General features: G+C 47.9%; 1 protein-coding gene across 5 annotated transcripts in view; it reads right to left on the reverse strand.

The window, feature by feature from the left end:
• Scamp5 (secretory carrier membrane protein 5) overlaps positions 1-6,301 on the reverse strand; it is a 29,109-nt gene extending 22,808 nt beyond the window's left edge. Inside the window, exon 1 of one of the 5 annotated variants that reach the window (XM_087905698.1) lies at positions 6,174-6,301. The gene's annotated coding sequence lies outside the window, so the exon portion shown is untranslated. The remainder of the gene's footprint in view (positions 1-6,173) is intronic. The other 4 variants (XM_087905694.1, XM_087905699.1, XM_087905696.1 and 1 more) reach the window with 4 other exon arrangements.
• Between the last annotated feature and the right edge of the window lie 5,256 nt (positions 6,302-11,557).

The raw sequence follows: 11,557 nt of genomic DNA on the forward strand, positions 1-11,557 counted from the left end.
TTTTGCCTGCATGTATGTCTGTGTACTACGTGTGCACAATGCCTGGGGAGGAGAGTATCAGATCCCCTGAGTTATCTAGGGTTATAGATAACTGTAAGCCACCATGTGGGTGCTGGGAACTGATTTGCTGCAGGTATGTATGTTTACCACATGCATGCCTGGTACCTTCCACAGTCAGGAGAAGACACTGGAACCCCTGGAACTGCACTAGACAGCTATGAGCCGCTGTGTGGGTGCTGGGAACTGAACCCAGGTTCTCTGGAAGAGCAGCCAGTGCTCTTAACTACTAAGCCTCCTCTCCAGCCCCAAGAAAAATATTTTAAGAAGGAAAGGAAAGCTTTCCTATTAATGAGTACAGATCTATCTTAATCTTTTTAATGACTGGCTAACTAGGTCAACAATGGCCATGGCTGTGGAGCAGTCGGGTGTGACAAGGGCAGACCTAACAGTTGGAAGGTCACAGCTTCAGGGAAGCCGTAGAGTAAAAGTCATGCTGCCAAAAAACTAGGAAAATACGAGTGGGAAGAAATCTAGCACTGAAAGGATGGCTCAGTGGTTAAGCGCAAACCATGTGGCCCCTAACCTGTAACTCTAGCTCCAGGGGATGTGACACAGCCGACCTCCACGGGCACCTGCACTCACGTGCACATACCCACATGCAGATACACACACCTCCACGAAACCAAAACTAAAATCTTAAAAAACAAAACCCAGGCTTGATGGTGAATGCCCATCACAGCAACACTTGGGAGGAGAAAGTGGGAGGCCAGCCTGGGCTATAGAACAAGAGCCCACATCAAAAGCAAACAAGACCAGGGCTGGGCTGGAGCTCTTCGTCTGCGCAAGGTCCAGAGTTCAGTCTCCTACACCCTACAAATGGGTGTGGTGGAACACACCCATAATTCTGGATCAGTTCCAAGTCATTATCAGCTACACAGCGAGTTACAGGCCATCCTGGGCTACATGAGAACATCCCTATAACCCCCCATCCCCTGCAAAAGAGGAGGCTAAGTACAGCCTGGGCTACAGCATGAGACCCTGTTTCAATAAACGAGCAAAACTACAACAGATATGACACTGGGCTAGAGAGCTTTCTTCCAGGTTAGGAATCTTAACTACATTTACCAATCAGGAGGAAGATATCAAAGGAGGCAATAGAGAGGCTCAAGATACTGCAGAGGAGGGAAGTGACTGATGGTCAGCGGTACTCCGGGGGGACACAAAGGGTCAGTATCCATAGTACCGAGAAGCCTTTTCCACAAGGCTATTCCGTACTAGAATTCAAGAGATGCATGAGGGTGCTGGTGGCTCATGCACTGGGGAGGTAGAAGGCAAGGCCAGCCTGGTCTACAGAGCAAGTTCCAGGGCAGCCAGGGCTACACAGAAAAACCATGTCTGGAAAATCCAAAAGAGAGAGAAAGAGAGAGGCATGAAAAATGCCCAGTGATGTTGCGCATGTATATAATCCCGGCACTTGAAAGCTGAGGAAGGAAGACCAACATGTACAGGACAGCAGCCTGGGCTACGTGATGAGGGCCTGTCTCAAAAGGAAAACAGTGAGAAAAGGAAGAAGAAAGGGCTGGAGAGATGATGGTAAGAGAACTGGCTGCTCTTCCAGAGCTCAATCCCCAGCACCCACATGGCAGCTCGCAACCAGCTCCCACTCCAGTTTAGGGGATTCAAGACCCTCTTCTGGCCTCCTAAGGCACCAGGCATGCAGACAAAACACTCATATACATAAAATAAAAATAAAAATTTAAAATTCTTATTTTAAAAAAGAGCACACAGACAGGTAGAGAGGCAGGAACATGGATGTAGCTCTGCCTCCCTTAGGACACCCTGATCACTCTCTACCTGAAAAAAGGACTTTGGGAAAGCAGTCCAAGTTGGACTGTTCCTCCCATGGCACTGACTGCAGAGCAGATGAGAATGAGGGAGGAATATCCAGGCTTTTTAGGTGACACAGGGTGATGACTAAGACAGGACACACTGCTGGAAGCAGAGTTAGACTGTCCTAGTCTGACAGTCTCCAGAAGTTTCCCTCATTCTGCGTGTAGAATCCAGAACTGGAGTCTTCGGGGTAGGGCATGTAGGCAAAATGGCCCAGTGATTGAGGGCATGGAGACTGAGGACACAAAGGGGCACTGCTCATGCAACAGAGGAAACAGAGACAGCAGGTCCCCTCTCCAGCCCCGTGGCCCACAGCAGCTAAGTCCCTGCAGTAAGGGACCATATGCCAATGATAGCAAGACTCAGGGCAGGCTGGAGGAGGCACTGCCTTCCCAAACAGAACGGGATATTGGTGCAGGAGAATTATCTGTATTCTGTCAATCATGTATTTTAATAAAACGCTGATTGGCCAGGCAGGAAGTATAGGTGGGTCAACCAGACAGGAAGTAGAGGCGGGGCGATGAGAACAGGAATAGTCTGGGAAGCAGGAAGCTCCCTCGGCCATTCCTACCCAGATCACCGAAGAAGCAACATGTGAGCTGACAGCTGGAAAAGGTACCAAGCCATATGGCTAACATAGATTAGAATAATGGGTTAATATAAACTACAAGAGTTAACAAGAAGCCTGAGCTAATGGGCCAATCAGTTTATAACCTAATGTAGACTTTGTGTGATTTTCTTTGGGACTTGCCGGCTGTGGGGTACTGGGCGGGATAGAAACCTTAACAAGCTGGCCCCTCATGTTACAGGATATGGAATGAGAGCCTGCTCCCACAATAAAGTCCTCCAGGAAAAAAAAAAAAAAACAAGGAAGACCAGCAGGAAAGGGAGCAAAAACTGAATTAAAGAGTCTCAAGGGAGGATGCTCCCCTGATTCCGGCTCCAGCCTGACCCTTATCACGCACCCCAAGTTGTTTCTCAAAGGTGAGCTCACCATGATGGAGAAGTCAACAAATCACAAGGGAATAATGCAGGGCAAAGGCCTGGTTTGCCTACTGAAGGTAAAAGCAGAGTTAAGTTAGGGCTCAGAAGGGTTACAGAAGGCTGAAATCACAGAAATGGGAGTCTGCAGGGCTCGTTGTCCTTAGGATAAGGCTACCTTTTTCTTGGGGGAGGGGATGATATAGGCGTAGGGGAAGGGGTGATCAAGATAAAGAAAATGCTGGCTTCTGCAACCAAAGTTCCTACATGGAGAAGTGGCAATTTGTTCCTAAGTGAGAATCTTTTGTAACCGGGGGCATGTTACTTTGCTCCCGAAAAATACGGGCTTAATAAAACATCTTATTATCAAATAAAATACCAAACATAATCTGAAATTTGTTTTGGTTTTGTTCTAGTCTGTTTTGACATAGGCTCTTGCTCAGTGGCCCTGGCTGTCCAAACTGGCCCTGAAATTCCAGCACTCCTACTTCAGCCTTCCAGTTGCTGAGATTACAGGAACACACCATCACATCTGACTCAGTGTAACCTAGACTGCAATTTATTCAAACCCTTAGAGTGACTGCTCCCATGATAGTAAAAAATAAGGTGCCTGGTAGACCGAGGGAAGTCAAGCCCAGCTTCCGGTCTAGCCAGGAGCCTGGCACTACTTAGTTCCAAGTGCTCCCAGCCTGCCAGCAAAGGCCCCGCATCTTCTGGCAAAAAATGGTCAATCTTCTATTTGCCCACAGCCTATAGGCAAGATGGAAGTTTTACTTCCTGTTCTACCTCTGACCCCACCTCCACCCCTTTATCCTTATCTGGAGTCTATCTAATCCATCTGTAGCCCCAAAGCCCCAAACCTGTGAATCACCCTCAGAAAGCAGCACCCTCCTGGCCATGCTACCACGCTGCTGATGACGCTGTAGTAGGCTCCTACAGATCCTGCACCCAGCATTTGAAGCTTTACACCAATTGGCTACAAATACCCCCTCCCCAATAGCCCGTTTCTCTACCACAGGCTGACCAGTTTCTGTCACCCAGAATATCATGTCTAGCCACCTCAGTGACCCCCAAACCAGCAGCCCTACCCATCACATCTCACACGTCTTCTGGGAAGGCTTCCTAGACATCCCTGCTCCGCAGCCTACTGCTGAAACTCTACAGCAGTCACTGGGGACTTAGCTCACTCTGCCCGTCTATCCTTCCGTTGCCCTCAGATGGAGGCTGTTCTGTGTTGACTACAGAGCCTTGCTCAGGAGCCCAGGTTGACTTTAAATTCTCCCCAAATCCTCCTGCCTCAGTCTCTCAACTGCTGGGATTACAGGCATGTGCCATCCCAATGAGTTATGTACCATCTGGAGATTGAGCACAGATGATAATTTCCTCCACCCCTTAGTATGAAGTTGGTGGGAACAGGTCCTGCAGTAGGTGAGGTCAGGTCCTTGGTGGAGAGGAGGTTTCAGATCAGGCCAGAGAGGCCCATATCTAGTACTTCATACTTGGATACCCTCCCAGAGTAATGGGGATGGGAAGATTAATGCCTTCCCCTAGACAGGCTAAGGCCAGCACTTCTGTTAACCCAGCCGCATCACACTTCCTTCAGGAAAGGCAGGAAGTGCAGCCTGGAGGGGAAGTCTGGTGGGGAGGAGACCGGACAGGCAAAGAGAAGAGGGAAAAGGAGGAACTCAGAGGGTTCTTCTCTAAAAGAACACACCACCTCCTCAAGGGAGGTCACTACTTAGTTCAATTATTCTGTCCCTAGAGAAAGGGTTAATAGAAAGATACATAGAGAGGGGAACCAAATTGTTCAGCAGTGACCAGCCAGAGAAAGGGCTAAAGAAGCAGCCACACTGGGGCTGGAGAGATGGCTCAGTGGTTAAGATCACTGGCTGCTCTTCCAGAGGATCCAAGTTCAATTCCCAGTACCCATAAGGCAGCTTACATCACAATCGTCTGTAACTCTAGTTCTAGGGGCTCCTATGCTGTCTTCTGTCTTCTGAGGACACTGTGCACACACACACACACACACACACACACACACACACAGTGCACACACATGCAGGCAAAACACCCATACATATAAAATAAATACAATATTTTTAAAACTTACAAGAAAAAAGAAAGAAAGAAAAAGGGAGTCACAAAGCCCAGGACCCCCTAATTGAGAGTTCCCCTCCATTTCCTGTGGCCCATTCATGACATGGTTCTCTCTCAGCAATAGAGAGTTGGCTCCCTGTCTTTCCAAGTTTCCACAGAACTTAAACTAGCAACCCCAAGCAAAATCTCTCTGCCAACCATGCTTCTGCCAGAACCATTTCCCCTTTCACAGTCCTAATGGTGAAGACATAATGGGTAAAGCACAGGTTGCAAATTTCTCTAGACCACCCCTCCCCCAGGCACACCACAGACAGGCTGGGTGGAGCATCTGTTCTTCATTCCCATCCTGGACTTGGCCCATACCACCACCCTGAGAAGCCCTCTCTTGCTCTGCCTCCTTCCAAACCCCACCTCCAGGTAGTCCTACTGACAGCTCACGCCTCTCCTGTCTCCTGCCCAGGCCTTTGCTGACCTCCTCAAGCTGGGACATCGCGCAGGTTTAAGAGGCCTTTGACAGTCAATTTTCAGTCCTAGCCTTATTGACTCCCCCGGCCTCCAGATCAGGAGAACCCCAAGGCAAGGACAGAGATTGGTTCCTACACTTCTCCCCTCCTTCCTCGTGACCGACTGGTGACAAGGTTGGATGCACTACATCCAGCACCCCTATCCCACTATCCAAAGCCTAGGTAGTATCCGGGCCCTAGTCAGTGCACCCATCCCCCCCCTCCGAAAATCAGGCTGCTCAGACCCGCGGTACAAAGGTCGGCAGCCCAGAGGTGAGTACAACTTGGGTCCACCTGCAGGCGCCTTTAGTGATATCACGGATCACCCGACCCCAGTTGCCTCTATCCCCGGCCGCATGCGCCATCCCAAAAGGGGGGGAGGCCGGTTTTCAGAGAATGCCAGGTGGAACTGGGGGTTGTGGAGAGGAGGGCCCAGGCACCAGCATCCAAGGGTCACTCAAATCCCGGGCTCTCTAAGCGGGGACAGATGAGAAAACTGGGGATGGGGAAGAGGGTTTAGGGGTGCCCCGAACAGGGAAGGTCACCTCGACTCCCCACTTCTCCAGCACCTCGGCTTGCCCCCTCAAATGAATGCAAAGGGACACGCTTTGAAGGCAGGAAACCAGAGCCACGGATGCCTCTCCAGCCCAGCTCGCAGCTTCCCTGCAGAGCCCTCCTCAGGTCTCCAGGCCCAGGACTCACCAGACCCCACCACTCTGCTGCAGAAAGGCAGTCGTGTTGCACCGCGCTGAGCTGCGCTGCACCCGGCGACGAGGCGCGGAGCCGGCCGCCAGCGGCTCCCGGATTGGGGGCGGGGAGCGTGCGCGCGCGTCCGAGGCGGGCCCTGCGCGCTCCCGCGCCGCTGTGCCTGCTGCAACCACTCTCGCGAGACTCCCACTAGGCTCCTAGGGCCAGTCCACTGGCGCTCGCGAGAAGAAAGGCACAGTCGTCGTCGTCATACTCCTCCCTCTCCCCCCCCACCCCGCCTCCCTCACCTTGCAGGAGCTGTCCAAGGTGCTAGATCCTTGGCCATGCCTAGTTCAGGTTGGGCACCTTGGGGGACAAGAGCATAGTGAGTGCCTAAGAAGGAGAGAGGTGCCAGCAACCAATGCCTCGGCTTCCAAACCTGTAAAGTGGGGAGAATAAACCCCATATCACTCTCAGAGGCCTCTGGGATGTACTGGGAAAGAGTAAGAAACAGCTTGATGAAGGGCTGGAGAGGCGGCTCAGTACTTAAGAGTACTTGTGCTCTTGCTAAGGATTAAGGTTCAATATCCAGCGTCTATAGGGTGGTTCCATCACACCAGTTCCAGGGGATCCAACAGATCTGCACGTGGTGCACACACATGGAAGTAGGCAAAACATTCATACACATAAAATAAAATTAATAAGTCTTTTAAATAAAGAACTAGATAACTGATGAAGTAAGAAGCAGAGATAAAGCCGGGCATGATAGTGCACACCTTTAATCCCAGCACCTGAGAGCCAGAGGAAGGCTGAACTCTGCGAGTTTGAGGCCAGCCTAATCTACATAGTGAGTTTCAAACATTTGGAGCTACTTAGTGAGACCTTGTCTCAAAAAAAGTAAGAAAGAGGGGTGAGTATAGAAAGTTACAGAAACAGAAAGAAAGCAGGCGTGTTGATTCACACCTATAATCCTAGCCCCTGCAAGACATGGGCGATGTGACCAATGAAGTGTGAAGCCAGTCTTAATCACATAGCAAGCTCCAGGCTACCAGGGATACAGAATGAGCTCCTGTCTCTAAATAAATAAATAGGAATAGAAAGAAAAGGAATGGCTTTGAAAAAAAAAGACAGAACAAAAGAAAGAGTAAGTAAGATACAGATGTGAACAACAAGAATGAGACAAGACCAAGGTAAATGCATAAAGCTCAGAACTTGTGAGGCTCTGAGACTCTTGGAGACGCAGAGCAGCGAGTAGGAAGACAGATTACCATGAGTGGAGTTTACATAGTGAGCCCCTGTGGGTTCTCCACAGCCAAAGCCATTCCCTGTCCTGCCAACCAGTTGCTTCTGCCCCTCACCCACACCACCCTGGGCCTGGATGAAGGCTTCAGTGGGTGGGAAACACTGCAGGGATTCTTTACCCAGAACAAGGGTCCATTGTCTGGCTCTAGGCTGCCAGAGTGTGTGGGGGGCTCAGTCCCACAGCTGGCATGAAAGGGGAGGTAGTAAAGGAAAGCAGACAAGAGCAAGTGCAGAAGCGGCAAGAAGGGCTGAGAGGGACTGGGCTGAGCAGGAAGAACATTAGCCACCAGGCCAACCAGAAAGAAGAGTCCTGAGTGACAGACAGGACACTAGGTTCTCTTTTAGTTCTGTTCTCAGTCCACCCACGTGGTCCCTTATTCTATATAGTCCAGAGAATGTTCTACAATAGCCGTGATTTCCATTTCTTTTTCAATTATTGTATTGTCGTTATTTTATGTATATCGGCGTTTTGCCTGTATGTATGTCCGTGCATCATATACGTGAAGTCAGAAGAGGACATGGGAGCCCCTGGTACTGGAGACGATTGTGAGCTGCCGTTAGGGTACTAGGAATTGAACCCCAGGTCCTCTGGAAGAGCAGCCAGTGTTCCTAACCTTGGAGCCATCTCTCTAGCCCCTGTACTCTCAGTTCCAAATGAGTGAGTATATTAAGTAGGTAGCCAGCTAAAGTAAAAGAAGAAATGGCAAGGAGCAGATAGAAGGTAAAACATCATCAGATCAGGGGCTGACAATACCTAGTAGAGACCAGCTTCCCCCATTGAGTGTCTCCATCAAAGAGCTTCTGGTTTTCTGTTCACATTGTAGACAGATTTAGACCGTGGGATAAGGAACGCTAAGGCGCATCCAGCTGTTCTCAAGAGCACAGTGTTTTTACTCTTGGGCTGTTTGCTCTTCTCTCTCCCTGTCACAGAAGCAGGGGTGGCCTGACCCAGACAAGGGCTTTGGAAGACACTGATATAAAAATGCTTGTGTCAGCAATGTTGCATGGGGGGGGGGATCCCCTGCTTCTAGCTTAACAGCACATGACAATTTATCAGTATCTTATATATTATATCATTGCTGTTTATCCCTGCAATAAAACAAGTTTATGATGGATTTCAAAGCTATGGAGAGAACCAATGAACTGGTGAGGCCTGAGAGAGACAAAGGAACAAAAGGAGACTTGTAGAGATGATAAAGCAAGGAGAAATATCCTGAATCCTCATGAAATTTGTAAGAGACAACTTGTGGCTCATATGGTCCCTACAGGGAAAATGTTGGTTTTTTTCATAATAACTACACTAATCAAAAGTATGTTTCAGAATATTTGTTTAGCTATGCAAAGATGTGCTGCTGTTGAATGGCCAATAGCAAGGAAGGAGGTATAGGAACTTCCGGGCAGGGAAAGTAAGTAGGAGGAGGAATTTAGGGTAAAGAAAGAAAAACAAATGCCAGGGAGACACCAGGAGCCATACAGCCAGACACGAGGAAGCAGGAAAGCAAAATGTACAGAATGAAAGAAAAGTAAAAAGCACTAGCCTGAACAAAAACAGGTTAAATTAAGTTAAAACCCCAAGCTAAGACCAAGCATTCATAATTAATAATAAGTCTCAGTGCTCTAATTGGGATCTAGTTGGTGGCCCAAAGAAAATTCTAACTATATAAATAACTTTTCCGGGTTATAGAGATGGATCAGCAATGAAGAACATTGGTTGTTCTTCCGGAGGACCTAAGTTCAATCACCAGTACCCACATGGCAGCTCACAACTGTCGGTAACTCCAGTTCCAGGGGATCCAACAGCCTCAGACACACATTCATGCAGGCCAAACACCAATGCACATAAAACTTAAAACAAATAAATTACTTTTAAATAATAACAAATAACATGCCCTAACCATGCAATGAAGACTCTTATCAATTAAGAAAAAAGATGAGGGTGGGTAGGCATGGGAACATGACCAGTCAGGTTGAGGGGCAGAAGGAGAGAGTACTGAAAGAGACAACTGGAAAGGAAGGGGCATTACAGGGTTAGGTAAAAATCTGGCACAAAGTAACCTCCCAGGAATCTACAAGGATGACCCCAGCTAAGACACCTAGCAATAGCAGATACATAGCCTGTACCGATCATCTCCTGTGACAAGATTGGTGCTTAACCTAATTGTCATCAGAGAGACCTCATCTAGTAAATAATGGAAACAGACGCAGACCCACAACCAAACATTAAGCGGAGTCCTGGGAATCCTGCAGAAAAAGGAGAAAAAAGGATTGAGGGAACCAGAGGAGTTAAAGACACCACAAGAAAACTCACAGAATCAACTAACCTGGGCTTATAGCGGTTCACAGAGACTGAACCAGTAACTAGGGAAGCCACACGGGACTAACCTAGACACTCTACATGTATGTTACAGTTGTGTCACTTGGTCTTCTTGTGGAACTCGTAACAGTGGGAGCAGGGGCTGTCTCTGACTCTTTTACTGGCTTTTGAGACCATACTCCTCATCTGTGGTCATCTTGCCCAGCCTTAATACATGTAGAGATGCTTAGTCTTATTGCAACTTGTTATGCCATGTTTTTGTTGCTACTCATGGGAGATCTGCCCTTTCCTGAACAGGAACGGAGGAAGAGTGGATTATGGGGTGGGAACAGAGCCTGGGGTTTGGGGAGGACTGGGAGGAGAGGAGGGAGGTGAAACTGCTGCAGGATGTAAAATAAAGAAATAAATGTAGTAAAATAAAAAAGAGAGAGAAAATGAGATAGGAAGAATGACCAAGCCCAAATTCAGAAGACAAAAGAAAATAAAAGAAGGAAAAACAAAGTCAGAAGACTGTTTTTATCCCAAAACATTGCACCCTCTGACTTACGTGAGTGGAGGGGGATAATGGTGTAGTGGTGATAATCCTTTAAACAAACATTTATTTAACCAGCATTTGTCGCTCACCTACTAGAAGAAGCAACACAGGACAGTGGCTAAGAAGATGGACAGGAAAGATAAACGACCCCTTCCTGCAGTGTAACTGGGAGCAAAATGCTCACCTCAGTGACTTGCAATTATCTGTATATGTGAAACGGCAGTAATAATCACAACACCCACACTTCGGGGGTTTGTGAAGATAAAATGAATTAATATGTTGTCTTAGTTTCTTTGCTTTGGCTGTGATAAAAGACTCACTCAAGGGCAAGAGATCAGCTAGTAAAGGACCCTACCACCAAGCCTGAGGCCTGAATCCAATGCCCAGAATCCATGGGGATGGAGATAACTGCCTCCCAAAAGTGGCAGGCATATGTGTGTGTGTGCTTGCACAAACACACACACACACACACACACACACACATACACACATAAATAAATAAATAAATAGATAGATAGATAAATAAATAAATAAATGTATGCTTAAAAAATATTCTGATAAGGGCTAGAACGGTGGTTCAGTGGTTAAGAGCACTGGCTGCTCTTCCAGAAGACCCAGGTTCAATTCCAGCATCCACATGGTGGCTCACAACCATCTGTAATTCCAGTTCCAAGAGATCTGATGCCCCCTTCTGAACTTGATGGGCCCTAGGCAAGTATGTGGTACACAGCCATACATGCAATTCCAGGATCTCTTCCATCATGACAGGGGAGTCAAGGAATACGTGCTTGGAGCAGCTGCTCACTCATGCCAGCTTCCTCCTCTGGACTGACCACAGCCTGAGACTGCTCCCCCACAATGTATCTCATAGAGGTTAGGTAACCAGCCTCCTCTTCATTTGCGGCATATAATAAATGAGCTGACTTTCTAGGCAGTTGTTGGTGAGTCTCCATCCGAGTGCACAGCCTGTCAAGCCCAACTTCTCTGTATGGGTGTCTGTCATTTCTTCATTCCCCAGAGACCCAGATAGGCCGGTCTTTAAGCTCTTCAAGTCATGACACTTGTGAATAAAAATAACAAAAATTAATAGTTTTTAAAGGAGGTAATTCCCCACAGGCATGCCCAGAAAGCCATTCTCCAGGGAATTTTTGATTCTGTCAAGTTGACATTAACAATAACCATTGCACCCATGTAGACATACATTATATATGAGACAGTGTCTGGTACATAAAAAAAATTCAATGTATA

Source organism: Myodes glareolus, chromosome 4, assembly GCF_982192425.1.
Source record: "Myodes glareolus chromosome 4, mMyoGla1.1, whole genome shotgun sequence".
Taxonomy (NCBI): Eukaryota; Metazoa; Chordata; class Mammalia; order Rodentia; family Cricetidae; genus Myodes; species Myodes glareolus.